General features: G+C 38.7%; 1 protein-coding gene across 2 annotated transcripts in view; it reads right to left on the bottom strand.

Annotated features, from left to right (window-relative positions):
• LOC120525902 (TRAF3-interacting JNK-activating modulator) overlaps positions 1-13,948 on the bottom strand; it is a 99,535-nt gene extending 85,587 nt beyond the window's left edge. Inside the window, exon 1 of one of the 2 annotated variants that reach the window (XM_039748583.1) lies at positions 13,719-13,948. The gene's annotated coding sequence lies outside the window, so the exon portion shown is untranslated. Of the gene's footprint in view, positions 1-3,624; positions 3,644-13,718 lie in introns of those variants that run through there. The other variant, XM_039748584.1, reaches the window with a different exon arrangement.
• Positions 13,949-14,176: the final 228 nt, after the last annotated feature.

The raw sequence follows: 14,176 nt of genomic DNA, 5'->3' as shown, positions 1-14,176 counted from the left end.
TCATCACACAGTTTATTCAGGACATTCTGAAAACCACAACAAATATAACAACACGATGAGTCAGTCCAATGGAATGCTCAACAAAGGAGAAGTTTGATTATTTCAAAAAAACATTACTGCTGATTCCAAGTCTGTAACAGTAAACTGAGCTACATCATATGCAAGTGACTGAATTTGAACGACCCATTTTCAAGCATAGATGTGAACTGTCAAATGAATGGAGTAAGTGGACAGATCTCAATATTTAGAAGGCAACTAAAGAGAAAAAAGTGAAGGACTGAAAATTACTCATCTGTTTTATGCTTCAAATCATTTGGATGATAGCCTGAGGAAGGAAAAACATCTATAATATAAGAATAACCTCACATGGCAGAGTTAAGAAGCTGTGAAATTAAAAGAGATCTGCTACTGGCAGGAATTGTTTTGTGATTAAGCAATTGGGTTGGAACAAAAACCTGCAGCCGTCCAGGACCAACGTTTCTCACCCCAGTCTAATGGAAGTCTCAATAAGAGTACTAGTTCTCAACGTTTAGCCCCTGTGCCTATTGGTTTTTGTCTAAACCCACGTTTTCTCTTACTGGACTCCTACTTCAATTACCTCAGTTTCCCTCAATTTGCAGGTCAGGTCAAGTTGGAGAGCGTGCACTGGTACAGCGCGTTGCCACACCCATCACATAACAAAACAGTTTGGGATCTCAGTTGCCAACCTTCCAGGCAGACATGCGCCACATGGCCATAGTGCTGTAACTAACGCTCCCTCACAATGCAGGTAATGCTCCTCACTTGGGACTCCATGAACAACTGCTTGTTCAACACAAAGTCAAACCAGTGGTACCAAAGGATTCACCAAAGAGACGCAGTAGTGAAGGAGTCCAGTCTTCGTCTCAGGTCACTGGATAGTGTCCATGTCTTGCAACCATATAGCAAGACAGGAAGCACCAGAACTCTAAAGACTTGTACCTTCATCCTTTTGCATAGATATCAGGAGCGCCACACACCCCTTTCCAGCAATCTCATGATCCCCCCATGCTCTTTCAGTCCATCTACTGAATTCATAGGAAGAGTCACCAAAGGCATGAATGTCACTGCCGAGGTAAGTAAACCTCTTGAGAAGGTCGACACACTGCTGATGGTTGTGCCCAAGAGGTCATTAAAGGCCTGAATCTTGGTTTTCATCCAGGAGACTCACAAGCCCAGACACTCAGACTTCCTCGCTGTACCTCTTGAGCACACAGATCAGAACCTCCATTGACTCCACAAAGATCACAGCATTGTCGGAAAAGTCAAAATCATTGAATATTTCTTCACCAACAGATGCCCCACAGCTGCTGGACCCCACAACCCTGCCCAGGACCCAGTCCATGCAAGCATTCAACCGAGCAATAACACACCCCTGAAGAACCTCAGAATCATCTGGGAAAAAAACGCAGAGGTTCTACTTCCACTCTGCACAGCACTCATAGTACCAGTGTATACTGTATACCAGCCATGACATCCAGAAACTCCGAGGGGATTCTGCAATATCGCAGGATGTCCCACAGAGCAGCTCAATCAACTGAGTCGAACGCTTTACAAAATCGACAAAGGCTGCAAAGAAAGTGACGATATTTATGTTTGAGCTCAATGAGAACCCTCAGTGCCAGGATGTGGTGTAGATAATTGATCTCTTAGGTGTAAAACCAGACTGCTTCGGTTACTGGTTGGTGAGCAGGTGATCATGGATCCTATTAAGGATGACCTTTACCTGGCACAGAGAGCAGTGTTATCCCCCTGTAGTTGCCCTAATCCAGGCAATCACCCTTCCCTTTATTAATAAGGAAAACAAGTCCTGTTTTCCAGTCAGTTAGGAAGACGCCCATCTCCCAAATGGAAGCAAGATTGCTTGCAGTGCCAGGAGGAATGCCTTACCACCAGCCTGATAAAGTTCACCTCGAATACCACAGATCCTTGCAGCCTTCCTTATCCTCAGTTAGTTCACCACCTGTGCAATTTCAGTGAGACTGGGTGGTTCACAGCTAATTGGAGGATCTTCCTCAAGAACTGTGGACCCAGAAATATCCAACAACCCAGCCGGAGGATCAGCTTTAAACAGCTGCCCAAACTAGCCAACCCAGCAAGTCACAACTGCAATGTCATCCATAAGGACTGTTCCATCAGCTGCCCTGACTGCGACTTTCTGAGAAACAGTTTTGGATTTGTGTAATTCTTCAATTTCTCTATAATCAGGACTTGGGTCACTAGACCATAGATGGTATGTCACTTGCTCACAGATTCCTCTAACAAATGCCACCTTATCTGCCCTCAGAGTCCTCTCAGCCGTCCTTCTCAGTTCCTAGTACAGACGAGACTTGCCATCCAATCATACACTGTGGCTCTTCTCGATAATATCTAGGGCACCCTCTGAGATGAAACACCTCCTTCTGGGAACACCAGCAACACCAAACATAGCCTTCAGCAACCTTAAGGGTTTTGTCACGGAAGGTCACCCACATCACATTAGGGTTGTCAATCGCACACAAGTGTGCAAGCTGCATACAGACTCATTAGAAACAGCCTGATTTTGGAGTCTGGTCAGGTCGAGCCTCATTCTCAAAGTAGGTGGTAGCCTACTACTCTGAATCTTCAGAGTAACAACAAGAAGACTGTGGTCAGAATTCACAAACTAGGCACATCTGTAGACCCTGCAAATCTGTAAGATCCTCCAGCGTCTGCCCACGAGGATTTGATCAATCTCCTTCACCACACCACCAGTATTTAAGTACCAAGTCCAACAATAGGGTCCTGGAACCAGGATCCAGCGATCCACAACCCCTGACCTTTTGCAAACTCAAGGAACATGGTGCCATTTTCACGACGGTCACCAGACCCATGGGGACTGACACAATCCTCATAACCTGCCCTGTCAGTGCCAGTGATGGCATTGAAGTCACCCATGACCAGAGGAGTGTCACCTCATGGACACCCATCCATCAAGGAGCAAAGTTGCGAATAAAATGTCTTCCAAGCTATCACTCAATTTACAACCATCTAGAAATTATAAACTGGTTATGCTGTATTTTAAATGAACAATGCTTGAATGTAAATGTTAGATGGGTAAGAACTCATTGTTTTCCCTTTTGAATATTTTTCATTGTTCAATATTCTGGATATTTAGAAAATTATTTACTAATAAACAGAAGGGGGTAACACTTAAGTAGCTTCTCCTTTTGGAGTCATTTGAGTTGGTTTGTGCTCTGTTCAACATTAAGTGTCTGTATTCAGACACAATTAAGAAACCAAACTCCATGGAAGAAGTAATAAAAAAAACAAAGTAATCACTTAAAGATACAGAAAAAAACAAATATATCTTAATTTTCTATAAGTGTAAATCTTACATTATTACACTTTTCTAATGCAAAATGAAAGGAAAATATGGATTAGCTAATTAAACAATGAGATCATATAAAGGAAACAATGATTGACTGATTGAGAAACTGGTCGGAACAAAAACTGGCAGCAACAGGAGGTCATGAGGACTGAACATGGAGAACCACTGAATTAGAGGACTTGGCCTCTGTCTATGTGGAAAAACAACTCATTCACAGTTTTGATTGGGCACACTTGTTTTTCTCAAGAGATGCATACATTGTGAATGACATGTCTGTCCAGGATGTTGCAAATCGAATCTGGAAGAATGACTCCTCAGTGTAGTTTACATGACACCAGCATATAGGTGAAAGGATACACACTCACAGCCCTGGACAGGATTATCTACAAGGACAAGAAGCAGAGTATGATTGATGCATTTGTCAGATGGTAACGGACTATAGAGCAACAAACATGTAATTCATTGTGGGCTTAAAGTCAGTGTTACAACACAAACCAGTAGCCTCAAGCTACACTTGCAAGTTCGAATGCAACATCTCACTCACACCTCATCATAGAAGAGGACTTCTCTGAGGTTGAGAAAGACTGTGGTGGACAGCAGAGTGGCTTGATTCCTCTTCGATGATGAATCTCATTTGGGACAAATTGATGAGTGAAGAAAGGTATGCCGAAGAATGGAGAAAAGCGTTTTCTAAAAACATGAAATTGTCAAAATGTTTACACCCCCAGCACATTATGTTGTCATTTAAAATGCTGCAGCATATCACAGCAGATCCCATTTAATTATCAATGAGGCTGCTGTGCTTACTCAACAGTTTGGTGGCCATCCCTGCTGTCACTCTTTTAAGGTCACCAATAGGCAATGAGGGTTTTCAGTACAATACTTCACAGTTGCACAACGTTTCTTTCTTTAAATTGCTAATGCCAAAAGCTCATGTGAAGAGTGGGAATGTGGATTAGAAGATTACATTCAACAATTTTTAGAGAAAATGGGTTTGAGTTTGTGCAAAAGTGCATATACTAAGTTTTTCTTTACTTTTTCAGCTACTGCATTTTTCAGAGGCCACATGCTCTCCCAAAAATGGTTATTTAGTTTCATACCTAATTCCAAGCCCTCATATACCCAGTGTAATACACTGTAGGTGGCAAGTGACTTCACAGCACTTTTCTTGACTTCTACTGCTGGTTAACTTTGCACATGCAAGGGACTGTAAAGACTTGCATCACATCTTCATTATCAGATCATGAATCGCAAGTAAAAAGGAATATGAGCATATTGTTTTCTGTTATTTTGTTCTTCACTCTTACATTATACCCAAGTGTTTATGTTTAAAGAAAACAGATCCAAAGACTGGATGGAATGTTTTAGATAGCAGGAAAGAGTGACAAAAAGACAGTAGCAGCATGTGGTGGCTGATCTTTATAACATCTGATTGTCATTTTTGTGTATGCACACTAGTCTAATAAATGATTTGATAACCACAACACCCTTCTTACCCCTCTTACCCTCTGTCTTCAGGTTATTCTGGCAGGTTTTTTGGCTATAGAAACGATCTTGTGCCTGAGCTGCAGCTCTAGCTTATTTGTTAGACCAAAAAGAGACGTGTCTCATGGCTTGAAAAATGATTCAGTGTTTGCAGTAAGCAATAAGCTTTTCATAGTGCAAGCTTAAATATTTTCATGTGTTTATAAAGGAAGCTATGTGAACTGTACATATGTAAATTGTGAAAATATCACACATTTTTAAATATCACACATTTATCAATGTAATTATTCAAAGCAAAAATCACAGAGACTTACTGACTACTGGTTATAACTACTACTCACTACGGTTATTTACGCTTGAATATCTGCTTTGGGACCATCTCAGTAGAGTGCTGTTCATTCTGCTGCATGCCCTGAACACTGATCTCTATTTATAATGCCTTGCACCCAGACCTGCTCTTGGGTTACTTTTCTTTGGCCAGAAGCCTAATTACTCCTTGTTTGACCTACCTGGTGACTTCCTGCCGGTCCTCTTAGACTGACATCGATTGAAAGTCTTTTTTCCAAGTCACCCACTACACTAACATGAGATGAGCCTTATTGACAGAGTATCTTTACCCACACTGAATTCAGGATTTCCTCATGTGTCCCCTTGCAGGGATTGTCCCTGTACTGCGCCCTCTTTCTCTCAATGAGAAACTTGCTACACTTTACAGTTACATGTATTCTGTGATGAAGAAGTGGTTGGAGGGTTGAACTTGAATGGTAAACATCTCAGGTTCACATCGTGCCTCTGGTGAATATGCTGAAGTGCTGGAATGGCGTTGACTATAAAAGACAGTATATGGAGTGCCCTGAAATGGGAGAGAGAGAGAGGTTAGGAGCACATGCTGATACAGCGCATTGCCGCACCCACCACATGACAAACCAACTCAGGATCCTAGATTAGTGACACCTCAGCACCACACTTGTTCAGATGGAATGGACCAGTGTGAGGTTTTTAATGGTTCTTCCACCAACCCCCAGTTGGAGGGCCTACATGCAGGGCTGGATGCAGATTAACGTTATACTCAGGACGGAGCAATTGTCAGTTAAGGGCCTTGCTCAAGGGCCCAACGAAATAGAGTCACTTTTGGCATTTATGGGATTCAAACCGGCAACCTTCCAATTACCAGTGTAAAATCCCTACCTCAGAGCCACCACTCCGCCGCTTGAAATTGGGGGGTTTGGGGGTGAACCATGCAGAAAAAGTGTTGTAATTTCTACATGTAACCAAAATAAATGCAAATATCCTTAAATTAAAGTCTGCAATATGCGCCTTAGTTACATCTGAATGGTTTGATATATAATTTTAAACTGAGAAGCAAAGGAGTAAATCATGGAAAAAAATGTCTTTGTCCCAAACATTATGGAGGGCACTGTAAAATAGCAATTCACGGATGTAGCTGAAGCTTTTATCCAAAACAACTTACAAATTACAGCAGTAATAATTATTATCTTCCTATTTAGACAGCAGAAGTGTTCGCCATTGAGGTGACCTTGCTAAGGGTCACTAATTTCAAAATTCCCTAAGGGTCACATAAAGTGTCAGAGACTGCAGCAGTAACTGTGAAGTTTTCCCTGCAGCACCTTAGCTACTGTTATGACCTTTTACTTTTCTTTACTTGGATGCAGGTTTTTTCTGTACGTTTTATCTCTCTATTGGGTTTTGCAACATGTTTTATATTATTAAAATAAATTGGCATCATTTTGGACACTGTATTTTTTATCCTTGGTGTCACCATTTTAGAGCTTTTGTTGTAATGATGCCAGGATGATATAAGCTTTGCAATAAGATAAATGTTCTGCAATGAAGTCCCTGCTCTGTCTGAGACAGTGGATAAATCTTTAAAAGTTTTTATGTTTTCTTGTTTTTGTTCTCTCTATGTACTAACTAGGTAGGGTGTCAGCAATTTAAAGTAAACTGGAATCAAAAGATGGACCATACATGTAATAACCAGCTAAGGTCATAACCAGGTGTCCAGAAATCAAATAAACAAAGGCCAGGGTGTGAGACAAAATCAAAGATCAAGAAATACACCAAAAGTATAAATACACCAGAGTAGTTCACGTAGCTAAAGCCAAAATAGTGTTATGATTTGATTATGTTATAAATATGTTACAGTTTTATTTTGTTTTTTTTTGTGCAGTCAGGTTCATGTAAGAATTGTGAAGGTTGCTGAATCTTATTTTTATAACATTTTAATGTCAACATTTTTATTTAATGATGTTTAAAATATTTTAACATTTTTAGCAATGCCATTTTGTCTTCTGTTAATACCCCCATTTTGAGTTTTATGTGTGTATGGTTGCTAGCCATGTTGCTATGCGGGACGATTAGAGGTCATGACCTGTGATGTCATGAGTTTAAAGGTATACAAGCCAGCTCAAAGACTCCTTGGATATCCTAATTATGGATTAAAATCTTTAATGGCTAGTGCATATTGTATATCAATCTTTAATTTACGACTTAGCGCTTTGCTTTCTTTTGGCTTTGATTTCTGGTATTTTGCTTAGGTTTAATGACAGACCAGTTAAAGTTCTCGGTTTTGAACTTTGCAAGGCTTTAGACTATGTTTCATCTCCTGATTCTTTCTCATTAAAAATCTGCCCCAATATTTTCTGTGACAGAATAGCAATAATCAAGGACGACTTTAAACAGTATTATATATATATATATATATATATATATATATATATATATATATATATATATATATATATACAGTATATATATATATATATATATATATATATATATATATATATATATATATATATATATATATATATATATATATATATATATATATATATATATATATATATATATATATATATATATATATATATATATGTATACAGTCATGGCTGAAATTATCAGCACCCCTGGAATTTTCCCAGAAAATGCACCATTTCTCCCAGAAAATTGTTGCAATTCCAAATGTTTTGGTATACACATGTTTATTTCCTTTATGTGCATTGGAACAACAGAAAAAAAGCCAAATCTGACATCATGTCACACAAAACTCAAAAACTGGGCTGGACAAAATTATTGGCACCCTCAATTTAATATTTGGTTGCACACTCTTTGGAAAAAATAAACGAAATCAAGCGCTTCCTATAACCATCAACAAGATTGTTACACCTCTCAACTGGAATTTGCGACCACTTTTCTTTTGCAAACTGCTCAAGGTCTCTCAGATTTGAAGGGCACCTTCTCCCAACAGCAATTTTGAGATCTCTCCATGATTGTTCAATCGGATTTAGATCCGGACTCATTGCTGGCCACTTCAGAGCTCTCCAGCAGTTTGTCTTCAACCATTTCTGGGTGCTTTTACAGGTATGTTTGGTGTCATTGTCCTGCTGGAACATCCATGACCTCTGACGCAGACCCAGCTTTCTGACACTGGGCCCTACATTGCACCCCAGTATCTGTTGGCAATCTTCAAATTTCAAAATGCCTTGCACGCAGTCAAGGCATCCAGTGCCAGAGGTAGCAAAACATCCCCAAAACATCTTAGAACCTCCACCATGTTTGACTGTAGGTACTGTGTTCTTTTACGCCGTAGGCCTCATTCCATTTTCTGTAAACAGTAGAACGATGAGCTTTACCAAAAAGTTCTACCTTGGTCTCATCTGTCCACAAGACGTTCGCCCAGAAGGATTTTGGCAAACTCCAGTCTAGCTTTTTTATGTTTCCATGTCAACAGTGGGGTCCTCCTGGCTCTCCTGCCATAGCGTTTCATTTCGTTCAGATGTCGCAAGATAGTTCAAGCTGACACTGTTACACCCTGAGTCTGCAGAACAGCTTGAATATGTTTAGAAGTTGATTGGGGCTGTTTATCCACCATTCGGACTATCCTTCATTGCAGTCTTTTATCAATTTTTCTCTTCCGTCCACGTCCAGGTAGATTAGCTACAGTGCCATGTGTTGTGAACTTCTTGATTATGTTGCGCACAGTGGACAAAGGAACATGAAGATCTCTGGAGATGGACTTGTAGCCTTGAGATTGTTGATATTTTTCCACAATTTTTGTTCTCAAGTCCTCAGATAATTCTCTGCTCTTCTTTCTGTTCTCCACGCTTAGTGTGGCACACTCAGACACACAACAGAAAGGTTGAGTCAACTTTTCTCCATTTTAACTGGCTTCAGGTGTGATTGCTATATTGCCAGCACCTGTTTCTTGCCACAGGTGAGTTCAAACGAGCATCATATGCTTGAAATAAAATGATTTACCCACAATTTTGATAAGGTGGTAATAATTTTATCCGGGCCATTTTTGGAGTTCTGTGTGATAAGATGTCTGATTTTCACTTTTTTTCTCTGATTTTTTTTGTGTTGTTCCAATGCACATAAAGGAAAAAAAATGTGTATACCAAAACATTTGTAATATATATATGTGGTGGGCTGGTGCCCTGCCCTGAAATTTGTTCCTGCCTTGCGCCCTGTGTTGGCTGGGATTGGCTCCAGCAGATCCCTGTGACCCTGTGTTAGGATATAGTGGGTTGGAAAATGACTGACTGACTGACTATATATATATATATATATATATATATATATATATATATATATATATATATATACTATTTTTAGCGGTCAAGAAAAACCTGAAAAAATATTTGCTAAAGTTCGGATTACTACGTATTCTCTGATGATACACTTTTTGAAGATGAATTTTTTTACTTCAAGTTTGGTTTCTGTGTTGGGTTTGTCAAAAGAATAGTCTGACATTCTGGTTGTTGTACATTGCTATCTACTTTTGACTTTGTTTCATTTTGTGGTCTGTCGCATTAAATATAACCTCCCTGAGGCAGTATAGCTGCTAGGCCACATAGCCTTCATTTATGTTCTTGTTCATTTCTTATTGTATTTTTACATATTACAAAATGTTTAAGTGATAATAGCGTTGCTTCATTCCTCTGCTGTTATCCTGGACCTCAAATTCTGCCAGTTATCAACACATTTTTTGTATTAAGGGACATATTTGACTCTCATGCATCAGCCACAATTTAAATTTTTTCTCTCTTTCCACAAAACATTTTAAAGTTGGACTGATGTCACTCCCAGCTGTGTTTACATGCTTGCTATCCAAGCTCACAACTATTTGACCCACAGGGGTATTTCATACCTGTACTGCTAACCCACTAGCTCTATAATACGCAGTCTCAAACCAAAATGAAATCCTTTTTTTTACAGGACCTATGTTATCTCATGCTGACTTTTCCATTGTGAGTTATGACTGACCTACCCACTAAAGACCTTTCTCTTAATACCTGCAGAGGTCCCACCATTCTAAGGTTTAAATCCAGACTCTTGCAGGTTGTACTTTAAAGCCAATATTGCTCAAGAAATGACATTTTCTTCACTCTCTTTGTCTTGTCTTGACCTCTCTTCTCATCTTACCTTCAGCTTAACTATCTAATTTTTTTTATATTATGCTACTTGTAAAGCATAGTTTGTAACAGTAATAACTTTGCTGTCCAAATCACTAGTGATACTATAACTAAATCAACATTTATTTCATGCTCATATGAAGGTTGTAGCTCAAAGTGCTTTGCAAAATGTCAAAGAAAACAAATTAAAATTAGATAAGAATAATAAAGAATAAATACAATGCAAAAATAAATAGTACACACTTACAAAAGATAGATATATAATTAAGAGGAGTAAAGTCCTTAAATATGGAATTGTTATTTAAGTCTCTAAAGAAGACAAAATATGAATATACTGTAATATATATAGTCACTACTACACACATAAGTAGGGGGCACTCTCTGGGCTTGTGCACTGACTGTAATTCCACCCCTGGACAAGAGATGGTTCTGTCATTCACATCTTCTGTCATTTTCTTTCATCTACACACCAGAGAATCTGAGACTTGATGACTTCCTTTAGCGGAAGAACCATCCTGATGGCCACGACTACCAGACACACAACAATCCCATTAATGGATTCACATCTGGAAATACGTTTCTACCTTTTTTGTATTTCTTCAACTCTTGCTACTTTTCTTTCAATATATGGAGAACATTGTCAGGTACCCCAAAACTTTGTGTTTTGTGTTGCATCTTATATTTTACAGTATATTTATATGTCAAAAAGTTTATATTTATGCTGTATACCAGCGTTTCTCAACCTTTAAGTATTTGCGACCCGAGTTTTCATAACAGTTTTAATCGCGCCCCCCTAACGTTTTTTTGAAAGGAGCCCACTAATACCAATTTGTTCTTTTTCAATTAATGATATATCATAGATGCATATTTTATTATACCTAATTAACTTTTATCAACATTTATCTAACTTTATATTTATTTTTCTAGTATCAGAATGTAGTTTAAGTTAATTTGCTTTGGTTTCAATTGATGTATTTTTCATATTTTTGATTCTTGTTTTTTTTTTTTCACATCTTCGTGCCCCCCTTTTTGTTACTTTGCACCACCCTAGGGGGCCCGCCCCTCAGTTTGAGAACCACTGCTGTATACTATATATACAGTGTATACAAACACACATACACATAGCCTACAGTATATGTATGAGTGTGTTTGTATTTTTTAAAGTTAGGGCAGGCACAATAAGTAGGATTTTAGAAATAGCACCAGCATAGAATATTTTAAATATGGGTGGATATGGGTACCAAAGGGACAAAAATTAAACTAAATTATTGAGTCTTCTGTTGGGAATCAATGGTTAAGTTGAATGTTGTATTTGTGCTTTCAGCATTTTGCGAACATGACTTAGCTGTGTCATAAGAGAGACTGAGGAGTGGCCCCTTCAGTATCTCACTTGATACTGTAACACATTTGTGAGCAGCTTAAAGTGGACTGGCTAAAGCAACTGAAATGTTTCGATATTTTCCTATTGGTTGTGGCCTTGCTTTTCTCACTAATCATTGTAATGCATTTGAATTTGATTGGAGGCTCCCATGGCTTCCACAGCAAACACTCATGCAAACCAACCTTTTAACAACAACAACAACAACATTTATTTATATAGCACATTTTCATTCAAATGACGTAGCTCAAAATTAACCAGTGTCCACACATGAACTCCAAGTCTATTGACAATTCTCATTTTCTGTACTCAGTTTTTAAATCTGAATTAATCTAAATGTTGAAAAATGTTGCAATGACTCTGTGTCCTTAGCGATAGAATGTATTTTCTGGTTTTTTTAGATAGATATCATAAATAATAGCTAGCTAGCTGTCTCTTTATCTTTAGTTGTCTGGTTTAATTAGCATTTTTGCAGGTTAGGAAACAACAGTCATAGCATTTTGAAATCTAGACAAGCTTCATAATCTGTTTGAGCTTCAAATGTATAAACATTTTCATTTCTTCACTGTGGGAAATGAGACTACAGTATATCATTGTCTGGGAAATCAAAAATGATAGAAGCCTCAAGAGGCAAGAGCTGGTTCCCACAGTGATGCACTACATGTTTTCATGTTCTGGCGTAATGACATCTTTTATTGGCTAACGAAAAAGATTATTATGATTTATTGATGACATCTTGCCTGAAGAAGGGGCCTGAGTTGCCTCAAAAGCTTGCATATTGTAATCTTTTTAGTTAGCCAATAAAAGGTGTCATTTTGCTCGACTTCTCTCTACATTCACAATGGCTAACACGGTACAACACCCTAGTACTATGTTCTGGCCCTTAATGGGTACCATAGATGCCTGCCATATAGTGTATAAAAAGCTTTTTAAGATGGCGGTTATAATGAAAAGTGGTATAGTGATTCAGCTTTGATTGAGGCGTTGTTTGGTATGTGAATTTCAGCCATTATAAAACTCTAGGGCTGAGATGCCCCCTGCTAAAGGAGGTAGGATGTCATCACCTTGTTTCACGGCATATTCCTTGTTTTGGTTCTCCTGCCTGCTGATACATTATCAATTTTTGCTTAAATCTTAATAACGTTTTCTTTGGATGGCTTTTGTGAAGCAATTTACACATCTTACATTGAAAGATGTTATAAATAATTTAAAAGCTGTGTCAGTAGTTCAGCTGAAGGGGCCTTGTGGCTTAGACTTTGACCGAGAGCTGCTAAGTCTCTGACCCTTGTCTCCCTATGTGACCCTGGCAAACTGTTGTATTAAAACATCCACTTTAAAATACAAAAAAAGAAAGAAAAGAAAAAGAAATGGCTTGTTCTGATCATGAGAGTATATGAGAAGTACACTACAATGGAACTTTTTTCACCATGTAAAGTGCTGTAAATAATATATATTTTTGTATTCATATTTTTATAACACCTGTCTAAATGTGTACCACATGCACAGCAATACTTATATGGATTAGATTTAGTGATATAGTAAGTGATTATGTTTTATTTGTTCATTATTTGTGTACAGTAATGAGGTGGCTATAAGTTTTGAAAGCACTGTATAACTTACAGTTTTCATTTTAGCATCAAAGCTTGAAAGTGCCGAACAACTATGGAAAGAAGCCTAGATAGTGACAGTCCTTGCCAAGGCATGGTGCTGAAGTGCAGATCTTGCTAGCTTTCAATGAAGCAGAAGGGATAGGCAGTGTCTCTTGCCGCATTAAACCGTTTCATTTTTGATATTTTTTACACAGCAGCTGTAATTGGTGGGATACAGTTGTTGGTTTTGTTGTTCTATGTGAACGATCTAGGTGGACATCCTTGGTCGCATTGCTTTCAGCTGAACCTAAGCTTACTGATGAAAAAGTCTGGTCAAGAAGGCCCATCTGATGCAGTAAGGCGCCGCTTATGACATTTTGCTAGGTAAGGTGCCAGCGGAAGGGGTGAAAGAAACAGAAGAGAGACAGAGAGCGAGAGAAAGAAAAATAAAATGAAATGTTTACCTTTGTCGAGCATGCAGTTTGGTGTTGTCGCATCAGAAGGCTGGGTAATGTCTTTAAATGTGAAAGCACAAATGTACAAATTAGCAGTTGAAAAATGAAAAAAAAAGAAAAGAAAAGAAACGAGAAGGTGCTCTCCGTCCCCTCCAGTGAGGTGCAGCTTTCAACGGCTGCAGAATGAAGCTGCTGTGACTGGAGGTTGGCCCTTTTTTTTTTTCTTGCAGGAAATGAGAGCAAACCGCACAACTTCAAGCCATGTTCCTCTATCTCACAGGCGCACATGCTGTCCTGCTGGTGATGTCATGACTGATTACGCTGTTCAACTGGGGCCGGTCTTGTGGTTTGGGGACACTGTGGCGATGGAGTGTGGAGGTTAAGCTTACTTGGTTTTTGTTATGGCTACTTTATCTTTGGTTTCATTTTTCTTTTCAGACACACCTAGTGTCCTAGGCTGGTCACAT

Source organism: Polypterus senegalus, chromosome 3, assembly GCF_016835505.1.
Source record: "Polypterus senegalus isolate Bchr_013 chromosome 3, ASM1683550v1, whole genome shotgun sequence".
Lineage (NCBI taxonomy): Eukaryota > Metazoa > Chordata > Cladistia > Polypteriformes > Polypteridae > Polypterus > Polypterus senegalus.
The sequence above is the reverse complement of the archived record's forward strand: the minus strand, read 5'-3'. Positions and strand labels throughout refer to the sequence as shown.